The following is a 17185-nucleotide window of genomic DNA, read 5'->3' as shown; positions in this document are numbered from 1 at the left end:
CTTCAAGAGGATGCAATTCAGGAAGTCCAAGAACAACAGAAGCTTCAGAAAGAAGTTCACTGGAGGTGAAAGGAAGTCAACTAGAAGAAGAGATGGAAATGACTCCAAAGCTGGAAAGGTAGATAGGACAAAGATCAAGTGCTACAACTGTGATGAACCTGGTCACTTTGCTACAAAGTGCAAGAAAACAAAGCATAATAAAGGGAAGAACAAAGCCCTGATCACATCAAGAAAGAATTGGATGGACTCCTCTGATTCTGAAAATGAAGACACATGTTATGCACTGATGGCTAGCCTTGATGATCCTACTTCCTCTGAGTCTAAGGTACCAACTTCTTTCTTCTCTTTTGATACTAAACATATCTCTGAGTTGAAATCTATTCTTAAATCTCTGCATGGTAATTTTAAGAATAAGACTCTAGAAAATGATAGACTTATAATTGAAATTGAGATCTTAAAATCTAGGAATGTACAGTTAGAGTCTGACTTAATAAATCAGATTGATTTGAAGAAAGAATGTGAGAGAATTAAACATACAGTAAAAATCCTTGAGGCTAGATACAGTATGTTAGAAAAGGATTTAGAAAATGAGAGAAAAACCCTTAAAACCTGGACTGATTCAGGCAAAAAGGTTCATGAGATGATCTCAAAGAAAAACTGGAAAGAATGTCTAGGCTAGGCTATAAAGATGGATTTAAAGATGTTGACACTGAAAATAAAATTTCCCTTAACTCTCCTGTTAAGTTTATCTCTACAGAAGCTGATGAACCCAAATCCATCTTTGAAAAGGGTTCAACATCAGTATCACAAGAAAAATTGGTAAGTAATAAATCTCAAAAAAAGGAGAGCAAGGAAACCATTAAGACTGTTAATAAAGAAAAGAACATAGGACTTTTGTCAGCAAGACAATTAAAAAAGAAATTATCTGAGGTTACTGACAAACCTCAAGTAAAAAGTCCTAAAAGAAACTGGAATGGTAAGCAAGGTATTTTTAAGGATTCAAATTACAAAGTTGTTCCCAATGCTCCTAGAAAAACTTGTTTTAACTGTGGAAATACTAATCATCTTGCTATTGATTGCAAGAGGAGTAAGAAATTGAAAACTGCTATTCCTGAGTCTGATGTTAGGGGTAGATCAGTATTTTATAAACCACAAAATCCTTGTTTTCATTGTGGTAGAAGTTGGCATTCGATTTATACTTGTAATTCCTATCATAAGTTGTATCACACCTATTATGAACCTTTGCCTAAATTTAATAAAGTTGCTTGTTTGCTTAATTCTTTTGGTTCTACTAAATTTGCTTCTGACAAGATAAATCCTGACAAAGGAAAAACTGTCAGAAGTACTCCTGACACACAAAGGCTTAAGTTGTCCAAAAAGAGGGCCCAACAAGTGTGGGTCCTTAAAAATCTTTCTAATTAATTATTCTTCTGATTGCAGGGTAACAAGAAAAATACACTTGTCTTGGATAGTGGATGTTCAGGACACATGACTGGAAATAAATCCCTGCTGTTAGAATTTGAGAAAAAGGTTGGCCCGGATGTATCTTATGGAGATGGAAATGTAGGACATACTCTGGAATATGGCAACTTGATAATTGGAAAGGTAGCAATAGAGAATGTAGCTCTGGTGGATGGACTAAAACATAATCTTCTGAGCATCAGTCAAATCACTGACAGAGGTTATCATGTGGTATTCTATGACTCACACTGTGAAGTTGTTCATAACAAGTCAAAGAAAATTGTCCTGATAGGATACAACATGGTAACATATATGAAGCAAAGCTACATGAAAATCTTGAAAAGGAAGCTACTTGCCTTATCTCTAAGGCATCAGTAGATGAGAGCTGGAACTGGCATAAGAAGCTCTCACATATCAATTTCAATTCAATCAGTGAACTTGCCAAGAAGGAGCTTGTAAGAGGATTACCAAATATGCTATACTCCTCTGATGGTCTTTGTGATGCTTGCCAAAAGTCCAAACAAAGAAGAGTATCTTTCAAAAGCAAAACAGAATTTTCTATTTCTGAGCCATATCACATGCTACACTTGGACCTCTTTGGAACAGTGAACATAATGTCCATCAACAGGAAAAGGTACACACTCGTAATTGTTGATGATTTCACTAGATATACTTGGGTTTATTTTCTACATAGGAAGGATGAAACTCCAGAAATTCTTCTGGATCACATAAGGTAAATTGAAAATGGATCCACTCATAAAGTAAAAACTCTGAGAAGTGATAATGGCACTGAATTCAAGAATTCAAAAATGGAGGAATTCTGCAAGTACAAAGACATAAAACAACAATTCTCAGCTCCTGGTACACCTCAAAAAAATGGTGTTGTTGAGAGAAAGAACAGAACTTTGATTAAAGCTGGCAAAACTCTGCTAGAAGAAGCAAAACAACCCATTTACTTTTGGGCTGAAGTAGTAAACACATCATGTTATACTCAGAATATCACTCTGATAAACAGACATGGTGTTACTCCTTGTCAGATGCTGAAAGAAAAGAAGCCCGGTCTCAAACATCTTCATATATTTGGATTTAAGTGCTTTGTTTTGAGAACTCATACTGATCAGCTAGGAAAGTTTGAATCAAAAGCTGATGAAGGAATTTTTGTTGGATACTCACCATCAAGAGCATACAGAGTTTTTAATATGAGAACAAACACTGTAGTTGTCTCCATAAATGTATCTTTTGATGATAAGAAGATTCTTGGTTTTGCAGAAGACACTCATGAAAGTCTAATCTTTGCAAATGAAAATGTATAGTTAGAATCTGGATCAAACTCTAATGAATTGTCAAATCTTGATGATCCAAATCCTGACACTCCTTCAGATTCTGAAGATAATCATTGTACTAATGAACCTGCACATATTGAGGGGGAGCAACAGCAAGGGTCAACTGATGGTACTAACAATGAAGAATCATCTCAAGGTTCTTCTCAATCTAATCTCTCAGAATCCAATGTTGATTCAATATCAGATGAACATGAGTCAAATCCCAATATTTCATCAGGAGATAACATAACAGATTCAGGGGGAGCCTCAAATGCATTTGATGAGGCATACAATTCAGGGGGAGCATCTAGCTCCAGAAGGACACTTCCTATTGCCAGAAAATGGACTAAAGATCATACTCCTGATCTGATCATTGGAAATCCTGATGATGGTGTAAAGACAAGAAGTGCATCTCAGAATGAATGTTTGTATCATAATCTACTTTCAAAAGAAGAGCCAAAGAAAGTAGAAGATGCACTCAAGGATGCATATTGGGTCATGGCTATGCAAGAAGAATTGAATGAGTTCGAAAGAAATGAAGTATGAAAGCTGGTGCCTAGACCTAAGAACATTTCAATTGTAGGCACAAAGTGGGTCTTTAGAAATAAGACTGATTCTGATGGAACAATCATTAGAAACAAGGCAAGATTGGTGGCTAAAGGTTATTCCCAACATGAAGGTATTGACTATGATGAGACATTTGCTCATGTTGCTAGACTCGAAGCAATCAGAATCTTCTTGGCATATGTTGCTCACAAGAAGTTTAAAGTCTTCCAAATGGATGTCAAGAGTGCATTTCTCAATGGAGAACTTGAAGAGGAAGTCTATGTTGAAAAACCACTAGGATTTGTGGATCCTAAACATCCTGACTATGTTTACAGACTTGATAAAGCACTCTATGGACTGAAGCAAGCACCTAGAGCATGGTATGAAACCCTTGCTCAGTTTCTACTAGAGAGTGGATTCAAAAGAGGTACAATAGATAAAACTTTATTTTATTTGAATAAAGATAAAGATTTGCTTTTAGTTCAAATTTATGTGGATGATATCATTTTTGGATCAACTAATCAGACACTGTGTGATAAGTTTTCAAAGTTGATGCAATCAAGATATCAAATGAGTATGATGGGTGAGATGAGCTATTTTCTAGGCTTGCAAATTAAACAGACTGATAATGACATCTATATTAATCAGTCCAACTACACAAAGAATCTACTGAAGAAGTTTAATATGCAAGAAAGTGCAACTGCAAGTACTCATGTGGCAACTGCTACAAAACTTGATCCTCGTAAAGGTACAACAGTTGATGTCACAAGCTACAGAGGTATGATTGGTTCTCTTTTATACCTAACTTCTAGTAGGCCAGAAATTATGTTTTCCACCTGTTTGTGTGCAAGATTTCAGGCAAATCCAAGGGAGCCACATCTAATTGCAGTAAAGAGAATTTTCGGATACCTCAAGGGTACTGTTTCACTTGGAATTTGGTATGCAAGGGAAGCTGATATTGCATTATGTGGTTATTCAGATGCTGATTTTGCTGGATGTAAAATAGACAGGAAGAGTACATTAGGAAGCTTTCAGTTTTTGGGAGGCAAATTAGTCTCATGGTTCAACAAGAAGCAGAAATCTATTTCTACTTCAACTGCTGAGGTTGAATATATTACAGCTGGGAGTTGTTGTTCTCAGTTGTTATGGATGAGAAATCAGCTCATGGACTATGGATTATCATTTTCAAAAATTCCTATTTGTTTTGATAATCAAAGTGTTATTATTATGACAGGAAATCCGGTGCAACACTCTCTTACTAAACACATCAGTATCAGATATCACTTCATAAGAGAGCATGTCATGGAAGGAACCATAGAGCTTCTTTTTGTTCCTACTGATCAGCAGCTGGCTGATATCTTCACAAAGCCATTACCTGAAGCAACATTTACAAATCTTGTAAATAAACTTGGTATGGTTAGTTGGGACAAATAAATTCCGTTCAATTTATATTTGATCAAATCCTGATGTATATTGATCAAATCCCGATATGTCCTAAATGTTGTTTTAGATATTAAGCCATGAATATTTGATGTAATTTATTATATGCATGATAAATTAAGTAAATTTTTTTTGCTAATTGTACTTGTATGAATAAATATATCATTGTCATCATAACAAATCAGTCTAGGGAGACGCGCCATAATAAGATTTTTGGTTAATTCATTAAGATAACTCTTCAGTTAATTATTAATCTATCCCTGGTCTCTTGATATTCCTTATCTATCTCTCTATCGGTTATTTACATTAAATAGAACTAAGCATAGTGGATGGGAAAGCAAGTGATTAAATAAGATAGGCTTGACACAAGTTCCATGCCTTGTATTTAATCGTGACATTGCAGGGTAGAAGGAATTAATTGTACGGTAACTACTCACTGAATAGGTTCTTGGTATTCTAAGCAGTGAATTCGTATTATCCGGATAGTCGCGATATGCTGAGAAGTATCCCTCACGATGTAGAATAAATATGATTAATTAATTAATCATATTTAATGAATTAGAGAATTTATATAAATAATGATAAAATAGTTTTATTATTATTTATTTCTACTACCGGCTTAATATTGAACCTACAGGGTCACACCATAAAAGAGAATGATTTAATGGTGGAGGAATTAATTAATAATGGTTGATAATTATTTATTTATGAAATAAATAATTAATTGGAAAATCTAATAATTGATTAAATGAGATTTAATTGATTATAAATTAATTAAGAAAAGGTTCTTAATATTATTAATTAAGAATTTAATTTTTGGAAATTAAATCAAGTGAGAGAATTATTTCTAAAAAGTTTAGAAAAAGAATTAATAATTAAAAGGAGTTTTAATTATTAGTGAGAATAATAAAGGGTTAATAATAATAATATTTTATGGAAAAATTTTCAAATGAAAATTTTGCCTATAATTATACTATTATAAACCCTATTTTTGCCTCAACCAAAAGGATTTACAAAACCCTAATTCTCTCCATCTTCTCCTCCTTCATTACATCGTTTTCTTGGTGGATACCGGTGGAGTGCTTCACACTTGAGGAGCAGCTGCTAAGGATCTCCGTTCATCGTTCTTGGATCGCTATTAAAGACCTCCATCTTTCCATTAACGTTAAGTTTCTTAAGGTAAACATACTGAACTACAAATTAAATATTATTTTTTTCGCATGGATCTTGCGGAGGGTTTCTGTTTTTTTTTAAGATTAAATTTACGTTTTCGCTGCGTTTATGTGCTAAAAACCCTTCAATGGCATCAGAGCTACTTGCGAAAAGTTTTTAATTCATTTATGTATTTAACTGTTTTCGATATATGAGCATGTACGTGATTCGCCATGATTTGATGTTGATATAATATGCTTATATATGTATGGTTTTGAATATATGATATTCGTGTGAGTTGTATAATCATAAGATGATTATGTAATCTATATATATACTGATATATACATGATTTATATTTGTTCTAATTATGAGAATCATATTAGATACGGATTCTGAATTGGCTGCTGCAGATTTGATGAAATCTGGGTCTGGTGTCCGATTTATGCAAACGAATACCCTATTCCATAGGTAAACGAACGTATGAACAAAACTGATAGCAAAAGCTATCAACGACTCGTCTGTAAGGCGTTTGATATCGTTTACTGCCCGTAAATAGTGATTCTTGTTTTTCTGATTTGATTCTGATTTTTCTGATTTTTGTCATATTTTCTTTTTATGATTAGATCATGGATAATATGATATGTTAAGATCTGATTATGTATTTTAAAATGCTTTTATGTGTTGTATGAGCATGGTGGATGGTTATGGCCTTTCAACCTTAGTGTAATGGTTTTGGTTTTGGTTTTAAATACGACTTGCATGTCGTCAATCTTTGTAATCATAAATCTCGAATGTAACTCGAGTTATTCTTGTAAGTTCATTAGATTAGTTTTACTTTCAATCATGTAATATAATTGAAGACTCAAGAAGGCTATCCAATGGAGGTGATACAAAGAAGAAGACGAGGCATACAAGAAGTCTAAACAAAGAAGAAGACTTATGTAATAAGTAGTTGTATTTATTTCCATCACCATATTAGATTGACCTTGATCTTTATCATGAGCTTGATAAAGATCACATAGGATGGGGCCATAACCAAACACATTTACTTTATTGCACTTTACATTTACTTGTTTATTTAATTTTATATATGAGATATATGCCTATGTTTACCATGCGATGATAGATTTAGGTGAACTTAAATCAATATAAGGCGTGCTCTAGAAAATCTAGAATAGAAATCGTTTCTTGCCTTAACAATAAATATTATGAATACGATCATGAGATTCTTGTGTTTATGAAACACGTAATTGAATATGAATTTTCAATATTGAGAGAAAGGATGATTCTGTCAACAACAGATTTCTATCTTTAAGAAATGGTTCTTAAGTGACGCCTCTTGACAATGCTCCACCCGATCTGGGAATCATCTAATTATCGATTATTGATTTGAAATATTTAATTTAAAAGGAAGAATCTCTTTATAATATGATTATGATTGTAACGTAATATAATCCCTCTAAAATTAAATAATATCAAGTAGTAATTGGCCAATGACACAACGGGCTTGTGTCGGTCATAGCCTTCCAACATGGTAGAAAGTGGTTCTTATTTTTAAATCATTGTCGTTTCGTGCTACAGCCGAGGGCTTTTATTTCGAAATAAGAAATACTTGTCTATTACATAGAGATGTGTACATTGAATTAGAATCTAAAGGTCGGTACGTGCTACAGCCGTGGGCCGTTGGAGACTGATTCAATTGTACGAAATGTTGGGTTAGACTTGACTTAGAATATTGAGTTTGTCGTGCCACAACTGTGACTCAATTATTTAAGAGGCTAAAGTTATATTAGGGAATAACATAAGATGTAATTGACAAGAGTTGTCTGCCTATTGAACATCACATGACGTTTCGTGCTACAGCCGAGGTTGTGTGATGGAATGTAGGATCCCTATTCCCACTAGCATTATGAATGCTTAATTTTTACTTAGAGGGTTGAAAAAAAATAGATAAACTAGTGGGAGACACTTATGAACAAAGACCCGATTCATATAGTGTTTTGAAATGAAATTGAATATTTGCTAAGTGTTGTTATGTGTTTATCATTTACAGATTTACTATATTCGTCATGTCTTCTGCACTATCACTCCGGAGCATACTAGATGCTCACAAGTTGACTGGTCCTAATATAGCTGTTTGTTTTCACTGTAACAAGTTGGGGCACTGGAAGAGGAACTGCAAGGTTTACCTTGCAGAATTGAAGAAGAAGCAGGGTAGTAAGACTACCGCTTCTGATTCAGGCATGTTCATGATCGAAGTTAATATGTCACTAGGTCAAATTTTTACTTGGGTATTAGATACCGCATGTGGTTCTCATATTTGCAATTCATTGCAAGGACTAAAGGGAAGTAGGACTCTTGAAAAAGATGAGGTGATTCTACGTATGGGCAATGGAGCAAGGGTTGCGGCCATATCTGTAGGATCATTTAGTTTACATATGCCTACGGGCAAGACTATTATTTTGCATAATTGTTATTACGTTCCCTCTATTGTGAGGAATATTGTTTCTATTCCTATGTTGGATGTGGATGTGGATGGTTTTTCATTTATTATTAAGAATAATGAATGTTTTATCCTTAAAGATAATGTTCTTTTTGGACATGGCATTTTAAATAATGGTTTGTATGTATGTGATGTAGAGCATGATTTACTTCAGATTGAACAAACTAATAAAAGAAAATGAGATGATGAAAATCTGACATATTTATGGCACTGTAGGCTAGGTCATATTAGTGAAAATAGACTGCGGACATTGCATAAGGAAGGGTTACTTGACCCCTTTGATTTTGAATCATATCCTACAAGCGAGTCTTGTCTATTGGGTAAAATGACCAAATCTCCATTTAGTGGATATGGAGAGAGGGCTGCAGATTTGCTAGGATTGGTACACACAGATGTATGTGGACCAATGTCTACGCAAGCCATGGGTGGATTTTCGTACTTCATTACTTTCATAGATGATAGATCTAGATTCGGATATGTGTATTTGATGAAACACAAGTCTGAAGCCTTTGAAAAGTTCAAAGAATATAAACATGAAGTGGAGAAACAAACCAAACACAGTATTATAACTCTTCAATCAGATCGAGGTGGTGAATACTTGAATGGAGAGTTTCTAGATTATCTCAAAGAAAATGGTATAGTCTCCCAGTGGACTCCTCCATATACTCCACAGTTAAATGGGGTATCTGAAAGGAGAAATCGAACTTTGTTAGACATGGTTCGGTCCATGATGAGCTATGCGAATCTTCCAGTATTCCTATGGGGTTATGCATTGGAAACCTCAGCATATTTACTGAATAAGGTGCCTTCCAAATCTGTTCCTCAAACACCATATGAGATGTGGAAAGAAAGGAAACTGAGTCTTAAACACGTTAAGATTTGGGGATGTCCAGCTTATGTCAAGAAAGTTGACCCAGATAAGCAGGAATCTCGATCCGTAAAATGTAATTTTGTGAGATATCCTAAAGAGACTTTGGGGTATTACTTTTACACCGATCATCGGGTGTTTGTCTCGAGACATGCTACCTTCTTGAAAAAGGAGTTTATCCTTGAAGGAAACAGTGGGAGCAAAATTGAACTTGATGAAGTTCAAGAAGCACAAACTACTACGGATCAAGTGGAAACACCTGTTCAGACTGAACAACCTTCTGTGGAACAGCCCATTCGTAGGACAGGGAGAGTGTCTCGCCTACCTGAGAGGTATTATGGCCTTGTCATTGAGAATGATAATGAGTTGTCAATTATTGATGATGACGACCCTGTGACCTATAATCAGGCTATGAGTAGTGTTGACTCAGAGAAATGGCATAGTACCATAAAATCCGAAATGGAATCTGTGTATACCAACCAAGTATGGACTCTGGTTGAGGCGCCTGAAGGTGTTAAGCCTATTGCGTGCAAGTGGGTATACAAAAGAAAGATTGGAGCAGATGGCCAGGTGGAGACCTATAAGGCCAGGCTCGTGGCAAAAGGATTCAAACAAAGGCAAGGGATTGACTTTGATGAAACTTTTTCGCATGTAGCCCTGTTAAAATCAATTCGGATTTTGCTTGTGATTGCTGCTTACTACGACTATGAGATCTGGAAAATGGACGTGAAAACGGTCTTCCTCAATGGGGAACTTGAAGAGGAAGTGTATATGACACGTCCAGAGGATTTTTTTTCCAAGGGAAATGAACACCTAGTGTGTAAGCTGCTGCGAACCATATATGGTTTAAGGCAAGCTTCTCGTAGATGGAACATCCGTTTTGATGAGACAATCAAAGAGTTTGGTTTTATCAAAAACATAGATGAACCATGTGTCTACAAGAAGGTTAGTGGGAGCGCGGTAACCATTCTTGTATTGTATGTGGATGACATACTTCTTATAGGAAATGATATACCGATGCTACAATCAGTCAAAGTATGGCTATCAAAGAACTTCACCATGAAGGACTTGGGAGAAACATCCTACATTCTCGGTATGAAGATCTATAGAGATAGATCTAGAAGAATGATAGGTCTTACCCAGGGTACATACATCCAGATAGTGCTTAAAAGGTTTAGCATGGAAAACTCCAAAAGAGGTCTTATACCGATGAGCCATGGAGTGTCCCTTTCCGAAAAAATATCTCCTAAGACACCTGAGGAAAGAGAGCGTATGAGTAAGATTCCTTATGCTTCAGCAATAGGATCTATCATGTACGCGATGTTGTGTACAAGGCCTGATGTTGCTTATTCAATTAGTGTGACGAGCAGATATTAGTCCAATCCAGGTGAAGACCACTGGAAAGCAGTGAAAAACATCCTTAAGTACTTGCGAAGGACTCAGGACATTTTTCTTTTTATTGGTGGTGAATCTGAGTTGAAAATAGAGGGTTATACTGACTCTAGTTTTCAATCAGAAAGTGATAGCAAATCCATGTCAGGGTACGTGTTTACTCTGAATGGTGGTGCAATTCAGATTCTTGAAAGAGGAGATGTCAACGTCGAGAGAGTTGACACACATAACAATGTAGAAGACCCACTCATAAAGCCACTTTCTCAGAGTCACTTTGATCGTCATAAAGACAAGATGGGTATTAGATACCAGAGTGATTGGCTTTAGTACAAGTGGGAGATTGAAAGAGATATGTCCTAAGTCCAATCATGTATGAGGATTTAGTAATAACTTTTATGTAATCTGTTTTGATTTCATTAATATTAATAAAAGACTTTTTTTGTTTTTATTGTGGGCTCTATCTATTTAAATGTTTAAATAAGATATACCACAGTTTAGAGTAAAGCTTTTTATGGATTGTGATGAGATCATAATAATGAGACCTAAAAGATGATAACTCTAAACTTAAATAGTTCCTGGTCGTAGGATTACTAACTGGTAATTAATAATCCGCAAAGATCGGTACATACTATGCTTGCTTCATTATGAAGGATGTTTGTTCTCATAGACATTTGTGTGGTGACACTATAGCTAGTATGTAGATGCTTATTATAGAATAAGTTCACTGAACATGACTCACACAGCTGAACAACTGATGGAGTTCACTCACGTGTCAGCAGTTGTTCACATAGTGATAGTTGTACAAGTATCCTTAGATTTGAGGTCATCATAGTCATCTTGTCTACACTGAACTATGCTTTGGTTTAGTTCTTAGTCTCAAGGGACAATTATAAGGGCTCTACTGGGTATAGGAATTTGTACACGAAGATAGTGTATGATCAATAAAGGATCTACCCCTTCCAGTGTAGGAAGAGAATGTTCAATACTGATCCACTTATGTTAGTTCAGGAATCTCTGGTCAGAGTGCATGAAATTAGAAATGAGTTTCTAATTTACATTAAATAGAACTAAGTATAGTGAATGGGAAAGCAAGTGATTAAATAAGATAGGCTTGACACAAGTTCCATGCCTTGTATTTAATCGTGATATTGCAGGGTAGAAGGAATTAATTGTATGGTAACTACTCACTGAATAGGTTCTTGGTATTCTAAGCAGTGAATTCGTATTATCCGGATAGTCGCGATATGCTGAGAAGTATCCCTCACGATGTAGAATAAATATGATTAATTAATTAATCATATTTAATGAATGATAGAATTTATATAAATAATGATAAAATAGTTTTATTATTATTTATTTCTACTACCGGCTTAATATTGAACCTACAGGGTCACACCGTAAAAGAGAATGATTTAATGGTGGAGGAATTAATTAATAATGGCTGATAATTATTTATTTATGAAATAAATAATTAATTGGAAAATTTAATAATTGATTAAATGAGATTTAATTGATTATAAATTAATTAAGAAAAGGTTCTTAATATTATTAATTAAGAATTTAATTTTTGGAAATTAAATCAAGTGAGAGAATTATTTCTAAAGAGTTTAGAAAAAGAATTAATAATTAAAAGGTGTTTTAATTATTAGTGAGAATAATAAAGGGTTAATAATAATAATATTTTATGGGAAAATTTTCAGCTGAAAATTTTGCCTATAAATATACTATTATAAACCCTATTTTTGCCTCAACCAAAAAGATTTACAAAACCCTAATTCTCTCCATCTCCTCCTCCTTCATTACATCGTTTTCTTGGTGGATACCGGTGGAGTGCTTCACACTTGAGGAGCAGCTGCTAAGGATCTACGTTTATCGTTCTTGGATCGCTATTAAAGACCTCCATCTTTCCATTAACGTAAAGCCTCTTAAGGTAAACATACTGAACTACGAATTAAATATTATTTTTTTCGCATGGATCCTGCGGAGGGTTTCGGTTTTTTTTAAAAATTAAATTTACGTTTTCGCTGCGTTTATGTGCTAAAAACCCTTCACCATCTACGACATTCCACACGACATCTAGATTCAACTTCCAGACGTCATCAAAAATGATCTTCTGTTTTTCCAAAGAGAATTTCGCCTCCACAATCTTCAACAACAGGAGAAAATTATTCGTCTTGCTGTTCTCTTTGTTGAAAGTAGGAAGAAGCATTGAACATCCTCCATCCGTTTCTCTTAACCATCAGCTTTGTCAGGCTTCTTAGACCAAGGCTGTTGATATTCATCTTCTCAGAATAGGACTATCTTGTAACTTCTTTTGCATGTAATCCACGAATTTCATGAAATATACTCTTCTGATATATTAATGAAATTTCTTTTGATTGCAAGATTTAGTCTATGCTTATTTCGCAATGTATGCATGTGAATGTTCTTATTGAGGCATGTTAATCTTTACATCATCTACTTAAAATGTATATATTGATGATTATTTTGATTAAAATTATGGTTTGCTAATAATTTGTGATGCTTTGACAAACAACTGTTGAATTCGAATCGACATATCCCGAGTTTGTCAAATCCTGACAGAAAAGAGGTCTCAAATACTGATGACAGGTCAGCATGTTCTAATTCAGACTATTAATAATAATTAATTTCTGAGTAGTTTTATTGCTACAATTAAGTGTCTCACTTAATTAATGGTTAATGGTGGATTATCTGATAAATAAATTTCTACAGTTGTGTCTTGACATATCTGTATGTATTTTATCTTTACTTCCGCAATTTACTCCGCCGTCAAATTCTATTACTCAATAATTGTTACCTGTCCAAAGTCAAATTTACTAAATTACTTTCTTCATATGAATGTGTTATACATACTCCAGAGTAGTAAAGTTATAAAACCAGAAGAAATTATGTGACACAATTCATTATACACATAGTTTCATTGTGTACATCTCACTTATACTCTCTCTCTCAAGTTACACACATCATGACACCGTATGAAGTTTCACCACTTTTCAGCCAAACCACAATTATTCATGGAAATACATTTGGCACTAACAATTACTTATCTCTACTTACACATCAGCAGCTACCATCATCTTTTCATGATATTCAGGATTTTCTACTTCAATGTCCAATTGGGTATGCTCTTACGAATCCTGTCAAGGTGTCATACAGACATTGGGTATGCTCTTACGAATCCTGTCAAGGTGTCATACAAGGCTGTCATGCAGGTATGGAATACATCTTTGGTAAATTTAACAAACACTGGCTTTTCTTTTGAGTATGAGGGCCAAAGATATGAAGTTGATGCTGATATTCTGCTTCAAGCCTTGAGATTGCCTACCCTTGATGGTGCTCCTGATACTCATACCACAGAGTAGCTGTTTGATATGCTAAGGACTTTAGGCTATCAAGGAGAAATCACAACCATTGGAAAACTGGTAAGGACTAAACTGAAAAGAGAATGGAATTTTTTTTTATTGCATCAGTAGGTGTTTCTTGAATAAGACAACATATTTTGATGCTCTTCCATCCACTTTTCTGAAAATTGGGTACTCTCTTCTTTACTCTGGTAATTTTAATTATGGTAATACAATACTACACTTCATAATTTCTAGGAGAGCAGATGCATCAGGAGTGATAGGGTATACTAGATTTCTTCAACTAATTTTCAATTTTTTATGCCCTAATGCTATTTTTGATGATGATGAATTACTTCCTGTTTTTCAAATTTCTGAAAAAGCTATTACTGATCATATTAAAAGGGATGAAAAGAATAAATTTTCAGGACCTCCCTTTCTGCCTAGAGAGGTCAGGCAATTTCTATCAAGAAATAGACCTACTCCTACACAAGTGCCTGCAAATCCTGATGCTGGCACCTCTGTCACAGTTCCTGATGCTGAGAATCAAGAAACCACCCATCTTGTTTCTAACCCAAGCATTTCTTCTTCCAAACAACAAACATACCCAGCTTCTAAATTAGCCTCATCTGTTATCTCTCAAAAGACATCGGTTGTAACAAAGAAAAGGTTGTTTACGAAATCTGTCACATCTGGACAGAAAGCTAGACAAGCCTCACTGAGTGAAAGTGAGAAGAAAGAAGACTATTTTCCAGTCAGGAAAAGAAGACTGATCATACATGATGATTCTGACTCAGATGATCAGATGCTAATAGGGTCCTTGTCAAAAATCAAGAAATCCTTTGATCAACATCCTGATGACTCTGTTGACACTACTGGAACCAAGGAGCCAACTACTGATGTTAGTGCTCTGCTCGACAAGCTTCCAGTAATTAAAGCAAATGCTGAACTCAAGACAATTGCAAAGAGCCAGTTGAAAAGAAAAAGTGAAGAAGTAGTTGGATACATCAGAAAGAAGAAGAAGACTCAGCCTCTTGCCAAGGATGTCAGTACATAAGAACCTAAGTCTCAAAGGGATTTAGCAACTGCAACACATCCAGTCACACAAGAACCATCTTCTCAAAAGGAAGATGCAGACACCGAGGTTGCACAAATCATTGTTAATATTGCTCAGAGTGATCTTCTTGCTGACTCTGTTCAACTACTACAGTAAAAGCAAACACATCAGGAGATACTGTCAAAGGTGGATGCAATTATAAATGATCCTATTTTTTAGAAGAGCACGCAAGAACATTTACCAAGCATTTTCGAAGCAGCTCACATTTCTCGGACTCCACAAGAACCATCAGTTCAAAGTACTGATGCTGGTCTCTCACCTTCTCCTGACAGATCAAATCCTGATGTTATAACAGCTCCTTCTGAGATTCATCCTTCAACTGAACTAGTTATTATTAATGATCCCCTACTGATTGCTAGTTTGCGAAAACATCCTGATGTGTTGTTTGTTCCTCCATTATCCTCACTTCCACTTGAGGACTCACCTTTAGGTATTGCTAACTTCCTCATATATTCTCATGTTTGTATGATTATAAATAGTCTCTTCTTTGAGGTTACCTCTATTTATATGACAAGCATACAACTCTTCTCAGCCATCTCTTATTTCTTTGTTAAATGTGTGATTGAGCCATTCTGTGAGACTGTGTGAAAATATCATATGAAAAAAAAAATTGAGTGGCAGTCTCCTGTAATGGCAAAAGGAGAGGTAGCTTTGAGACAAGAATCTTATAAGTTTTTTTTAATTATAAAGTTTCTTTTGTGAGAACAATATTACTCTTAAAAGTAATATATTGTGTGAGAAGTGATGAGATCACTTGAAAAGAACAGAGAGATTTAGGTGTTACCATGTTTCTGTTTCAGGATCTCATCAGCCACAGGCATCTCTTGCAAAGGATTTGGATAAAGGCAAGGCAATTCTGCCTGATTCAGCAAATTCTTCTGATGGGTTGTCTGATTTTGATAATGACAGTGATGCGGATAATTCTGACACATCTCAGCTTAAGACTGCAATTGATGCATCTAAGAAGTCCAATGTTGGTTCTTCTTCGCACTTCAATGAAAATCATTCTTATTACAATGCTGATGCTGAGCATTTTCGACAGACAGAATGGGATTATAAATGGAAACTTGCAAATACTTCTAGCCTTAAGATGCAACTTCAGATCAGGAGTTTGAATTTCACAAGCTAGAAGGAATATACTCTGACCTTGATGAAATGAAGAAGTCTCATGCTGCTGTCAAGGAGAAAATTGATGGATTTATGCTTCACACACCTACCTCATCTGAATTCAAAAGTGTGAAAAATATTATCATAGATGTTGTTGACTCTCAACACAGCATGACCTCTAGACTTTCCTCCTTAGAAGATAAGGTATCTTCTATAGATGACAAACGGGATGCTCTGTTTTCTCTTCTTTCAAATATTGATGCCAAAAAGGGGGAGAAGATAGCTGCTACAAAATGTACACCAGATTCTATTCAGACAAAGGATAAGGATATTGATGGTGATGGTGATAAGAATAAGAATCCAGTTATAGATGTTCAAATTGCTTCTACTGCTCAACAACCTCAACATTCCAAGAAGACTGGTTCTTAGGACAAAGGAAGTCTACTGGTGCTCATAAAGCCAAGCACAAGACTATTACTGGTGCTCTTGAGGATGATAACGTTACAATCTCTAATTTAGCAGATGCTAAGGGATTATTCTTCCCTTACAGGCATAAGGAAATAGGTGAAGAGATTGTCTTGTACTACAAAGACAAGAGGTTTGAGCAAAAGAATGCTAGGAGTGCACTTGGGTATATAACTGAAGAATTTCCTGATCTAACACCTGAAGAAGCAATTATGCAACAAAACGAGTTAATGACTCAAATTTAAGCTGAAGCTAACACTTCTAAAGGAAGAGGAAAAAGAGGTGGGAGATCTACAAGAGCTAGAGGAAGAGGAGGAAGATGAAGAACTTCTAAATCAAGTCAAGTGACTGCATTTAACTCTACTTTTCTGAATTTTCTATCCAGAGAAGGTTATGTTCCTGTACAAGGACATAAAGGAGATGAAGAAGTTAAGAAGCCAGAAGAGT

The sequence above is a fragment of the Apium graveolens genome, chromosome 10, assembly GCF_009905375.1.
Source record: "Apium graveolens cultivar Ventura chromosome 10, ASM990537v1, whole genome shotgun sequence".
Classification (NCBI taxonomy): domain Eukaryota; kingdom Viridiplantae; phylum Streptophyta; class Magnoliopsida; order Apiales; family Apiaceae; genus Apium; species Apium graveolens.
Note: the sequence above shows the minus strand (reverse complement) of the source record.